Source organism: Nilaparvata lugens, chromosome 6 (genome assembly GCF_014356525.2).
Source record: "Nilaparvata lugens isolate BPH chromosome 6, ASM1435652v1, whole genome shotgun sequence".
Taxonomy (NCBI): domain Eukaryota; kingdom Metazoa; phylum Arthropoda; class Insecta; order Hemiptera; family Delphacidae; genus Nilaparvata; species Nilaparvata lugens.
The window spans coordinates 38,864,054-38,870,053 of NC_052509.1; the positions used below are offsets into that span (position 1 = coordinate 38,864,054).

The 6,000-nt window shown below is 30.6% G+C and overlaps 1 protein-coding gene across 1 annotated transcript in view; it reads left to right on the forward strand.

The window, feature by feature from the left end:
* Positions 1 to 2,051, forward strand: part of LOC111049553 (nuclear hormone receptor FTZ-F1-like) — a 242,115-nt gene extending 240,064 nt beyond the window's left edge. Inside the window, exon 11 of the mRNA XM_039430756.1 lies at positions 1,799 to 2,051. The gene's annotated coding sequence lies outside the window, so the exon portion shown is untranslated. The remainder of the gene's footprint in view (positions 1 to 1,798) is intronic.
* Positions 2,052 to 6,000: the final 3,949 nt, after the last annotated feature.

A 6,000-nucleotide genomic window follows, 5' to 3' on the forward strand; every position in this document is an offset into this window, starting at 1 on the left:
GTCTCATCCAGCAATTTTCCAAATCATTTTCGTCCTAGGCTAGTCAAGTCAACAGTATAAATGAGTCAATATTATGTGAAGTTATTTGATAGCATTCGTGGAATCAGTCGAATTGTGTCAAATCATAAGCTGTCTTCGCCAGATATAGACAAGCAACTAGTGTAGTTATTGCAAGACATTTTCAGTGTATAAGAAGTAGAAGTAGAAGAAGAAAGAGTAGAGTAAGTAGGTAGCAGAAATGCTTGAGGTGAATAGTAAGGGAAAAAGGTTAGCTCATCGTCAAACCAACTCAACTCTGCCTTGACCTGGTTTCGCTTTGTAAATTGTTTTCTTCGCTCAATCTCAGAGTCAGACTGCACAAAGACTCAAGATTACAGATTAGAGACGGATAGTGTGTTCTTTCTGCTGTTTTCCAATAAAGAAAATATCATTGCTAGTTGTATGACTCTGTTGGATAGTATCAGCGTTGGTTTCTATACTAAATTGGGCTGCTTTTGTTCAAATAGCACTCGAATAGATTCTGTATGAAATGATAATTCGATGATTGTGGTGTTTGATGAAAACGCAGCTACCAGTTCCACAGAGTACAATTTTTACGCTAATAAGTGAATTTAATACAAAATGCTAGAAATATGCTCAATATTTCATGTTGAAACGGTTGAATATGAAAGTTTAATATTGTTATATTTTTGGAGACGTAAACGCTGGAATAGATTTTAAAACGTTCATAAACAATAATTATGAATAATTTATTTACACTCATGAATTCCGTCTTTGTATCACTTTATACAGTACTAGAATAATAAATGAGCGATATGCTGGAATATCATCATTTATGTACAACTTTTAGGCTATTGAATTATTAGTACATTTCACCAGTAATAATGTTTGTGCCCTACAACCCAGTAGTAGAATAATTAATCTATTCAAAACCAAAAAAATAAAAAAAAATAAATGTGGAATGAGGTATTTTTTCAAGAGAGTAAATAATATAAAAGCAGGTTCGAGTGTATGATCACATTGAATGCGTGTATGTACAAGTGCACGTCAGATCAAGCATGACCTGAGAAACAAAATCTGGAAAGATCCATTGAAACACATTGACACGTTGTGATTGTCTGTAGCTGCTTACACTGACCGCAACCAGCAAGTGCACGCGCTCAGTGTGTGTGTTCCTATTACCCTTTCCACATTTTGTTTCTCATCTGCGCGCTTGGTCATGCATGTGCACTTGTACGTAATTTATACGCATACAATGTGGTCATACCCTTATAATGTTGTGTTACGTAAAAAATATCACACAGAAAAGTTGTAATGAGATTATCTCCCCATTTGTTGGTGCTATTAATTTTTCTATACATTTCTCACTCATTATTTTCTGTCTGCTCAGTCAATATTTCTTATTGAAATAATTTTTGTTTAGTATAATTAAAAAAATACTATTATTTCAGTTATGTACTAGTTAGTTACTTAACTATTCTTATATTTACTCTATAAAATTCAGGAGTACAGAATTTTGGCGTCTTGTACAGCCAATCCAAGATTCCCAAAAATATATAAATCCATTCAAAATGAATTGAAAATCTAATAATGAGAAACATTCTTTTGTACTTTATATTCTTTCTCATTATTACTATCAATAAGTATAGGAATTTCAATTCTATATAAAAATGTATCATTTTTATATACCAAATTATTTTTCTATTCTATTAAACGATGGGTCAGTTAAATTCATTGATAATCTGATAACTATTTTTTAACTATGTGGACTAATATGCATATGTATGTATGTTTGCAGGCTTGAAGCGATTGATTCGCCGTGTAGCAGTTGTCGTCGGAGGGATGGAGGCGATGGGAGAGACCAGAGCCAACGCCCCAAAAAGGATCTCACAACCAGGTCACCATCATCACAGCCAAGGTCACGAGCAAGGTCAAGGTCACCAGCCGCCATCTTGGACCACGCAATCACTCTTTTACAGTGCAATACCGTTAGTAGTGCCGCAATTGACAATGGCAGCGCCAAAATTACTACAATTTAAAATTGTAAAAAACACAAGGATATTTACTATTCAAAGTGCGCGCGCATTTTGTGACGTCATCATTTAGACGCCATATTGTGCGCGAGTCCACCAGGAAACGAGTGCCTTTGCAAAACAAAACAAAAAACTTTACTAAAAAAAAGAGACCTACTTAGACATGTGAGGGAGATAAACAATTCGAAAATCATTTTCAGTACAAAATCAAGCTACAAAATCCTACCAGTAGTTGCAAGCAAACTATATATGTATAAAACAAAATTGTGTATTATTTGTATAGGTGGTAAATATGTTAGAAAATCTACCTTAATTATCAATTTACTGTTATTCACATTGATGTGATGAAACTTAGCAAACAAATTTACCGATGTTTCCGAAATTATCGTGTTCCTCCAACCTTGTATCAAAAGAAAATTATATTCACAAGAGGGTGTTTATGTTAACCTAACCTGGAACGTTTTGTTACTAAACTTGGTCTCATTTTAACCTCAGTATTTGAGGTTGCCGAAATTGTGTGAATATTGTATTAGGGTACAATTATATTGTTGCAATTTTTGCAATATTTTTCTGATTGTATGCGCTAAAGTAACTGGCAAGCAGCGGATGGCACGGTAGGTCTATAGGCTACCAGCCAATTGTCAGCTTTCTAACTCTATTTCTTGGCTTCAAAAAATTACAGAAAATTTTTATTCATAATAATTATCACAGATCACTATTTTAATATCCTTACCTGCTTTTAACTATTTTAAAACTAAATTCTTCAGTTGAAAAATAAGCTACCTTGGAGATTTCTATTATTGTCCTCAACTGCTTACGTACCCTGTCATCATATTTCCTGTTACTTCATTTTTCTTTGTACTTTTGCAATACCTACAATTTATTAATTCATATGTATACCCCATCAGAGATCCATCAATTTATTATTGAATCGGTTAATCAGATGTGTGAACTAACATTTTCTTGTCATAACTGCACATTTCTACCAGTATTTTGATGAATATGATGACCTAGCGGTTTTGTTTTCCATATTTTTCTACTAATAATTTCTTGTTGAGCATTGTTAACATTTGGGCCTTGGTGATGGTATTCCTCACAAAATACGTTTTTTAGATCGAGTGTTATAATATTATGTAAGTTAGATAGAAGCTTAGGCCTAATGGTGTATAAATTATGTTTATTATTACTGTAATTCATATTTTTATTTGTACAGTCGAGGTATCCAAGTATTTTTCTTTACTTGTTAAGTTGATGTATTGGATGAGTGATTTGTTATAATGTTAGAGTCGAAGATGATGATTTTTAAAGTATTTAATATTACTATTGAATATGTGTTGGTCATTATGCTTTATTATTTTGCCGTAGATACTCTTATAAAGATCATTTTTTATATCACAGTTACCTTATTGTTTCCCCTATTATATATGATATTAATATGAACTCTTTTCAAATTGAATTAATCCCAATACATTCCCTGTCATCCAGTCACTGTTACAGGTTTTTTGTAATTATTTCATTAGATTGATATCATCCTATCAACTCCCAATATACTTATTAAAATGTTGCAATTTTTTATTGTTTTTTAACAATCATCGGAAATGGACTTCACAATTCATTGCTTTCAGCTAAAATTCAAGTAGTTCTCTCTGATTGTGGAAAAATCCTAATAATTTCTCGTTTCTTAAAAAACTCCTATAATGGTATTCATTTTGAAGATCTAATAGATTATATAATTTCAAATGAACAATTTTTACTAATAATAATGAAAATTCATAATTGATCAATTCTATCAAACTATCTACCTAGCAGTCACTAGAAGACTTTAAACCGGATGTGAATTGTGATTTGAAATCACTAAACATTATATTTTTCAAAGAATTCAAATAATCATTGGCATGGATTTCTATAGTAGATTTTTGTCCAACATAGGTCTACTTGAATTTAATAATCGTTAATGTTCCATTTTTTGTAAGTCTTTCAAATTTAAAAGTTGTAGCTTTTCAACAAAATGCAAATGAATTCAGAAGACTCTAGAATTTATTTTTGAAAACGTGAGCACATTGATTGTACACCTCCAATTAATTTTATCAGATGGGCATTTCTATATTAAGAATAGTAGTGATGTTATTTTATTGCTGTTAATCTGTAATCTACTTCTATATGTTTTATTATTCAGAAAGCCCTTTGGTCACTCCATGATGAATGGATTGACTTGTAAAGTGTATATTTATTATTTCACTGAATTTAATAAAAATGTTGTTCTTTTTTGAATTCTATTGTAAACTAACTAGGCTACTATTGTCAAAGTTTCATATCATCTTCAGTATGAAAGAGAATTTTTATGCGTAAGTGTATTGTGTTCTCTCTGTGAAAATGTTTCAGGCTTAGAATTTATTGATATTATACGTCAGATAAGTATAGCTATATTTTTCTAACAGAACAGGTGCTTATATTGTTGTCAAAACACGTTTTATAGTATGATGTTTATCGGCTGTCGTCAATCCTACTAATTGATTCAGTAGAACGATATTATTATTCTCTTATTTTGTTCATCCAACTGACCGACCGCTCAATCTTGTAATGAATGATATTAACAACAATCTTTCTCTCATTGTTCAAATAATGCTCGAGCCCTTGATTTTTCACGAATAGCAAGTAATTGGGTGTGCTTAATATAACTTAATTATGTGTGTAGGATCACTGCCATGCATGCTAGCTAGATTGGATCTGATGTTAATGGATAGATATTGCTGATAGGTTTGCTATTCAATTTTTGTACGTTTGTTATTTATAAGTATGATGATCATTGAAAAAAATTGGTAAGATATTTTGGTAACTTATAGATGTGAAATATATATTTTCTGTGGTCGAGAATTGAGTAAAGTACCAGCTTGGTATTTTCTTATATGGGATAAGCTTGAAGGCCGTGATATATAGAAATGTGATTTAATGTGTAAAATTGATGAAGAGATTTTATTTTTTAAATAGAAAGATGCAATTCAAATTTTGATCCCGGTATTCTGTTACATTGTAATATTTCATTTTAATCAATTCATCATAATTTCTCTGATCAAAAAACAATTTACCTTCCATTATTCTGTAGATATTTTTGAATTTGGTAAAGGAACATTGAAATATCTTTTCTAACAACATGATTTTGAGCTTCCTTTTTTCGATTCCATTCGTTGTGACGATTCTAGATTCTCATACTAAATGTTATCTAACCCCTTTTTCGTTTAATTTTACTATTTTTTTCGATAACTTTATGACTACAATGAAATTGATCTCAACATTTTTGTCACTTGCATAATGCCACTTCAAATCAATATGCTATTTGGGCTAAAGCTTGTTTATTTTTATCCGAGTTTAAATAAATGATTGTATTTTCTGTAGTATGCGTAAAGATTTTTCCCTCTAAATTTTAAAACTGTGTTGTAATTTTTCAATTTTCGTAAAATTTTTATGTATTTCTTCAATAGAATTCGAAATGTGAAATAGGTAATCACAATTTTATAAAAATTGTATTTTTATGTACAGTATTTGATTGTCATTTTGGGCAGTAATTCAAAATGTTTGAATCTGAACAATAACAGTGAATTTTGATCCATTAGGATTAGGTAACTGTTTTTTGATCAAGTCTTTTAATTGTATAAATTAGAATGTTCAATTAAACAGTTATAATTTTTCTGCAAGATTGCGATTATCATGTAACCTACGAGATTTATGCAGTTGATAATACATTTATTACTTATGTAAGATTTTATCGAAATTCCAATCTGGAAATTGATCAGAGTACGAAATGTGAATCTGTGATGCGTAGAAAAATTTCTGTGATTCAGAATTTTAACGAGGACTGGACAGTTTTATCAATTGGAATTTTTTTATCATGGTTGAAAGTTAATTTTTATTCTATACATTATATATATGCTCACCTAGCACTATTGCATTGTTCTCTAACAGTTTGTAT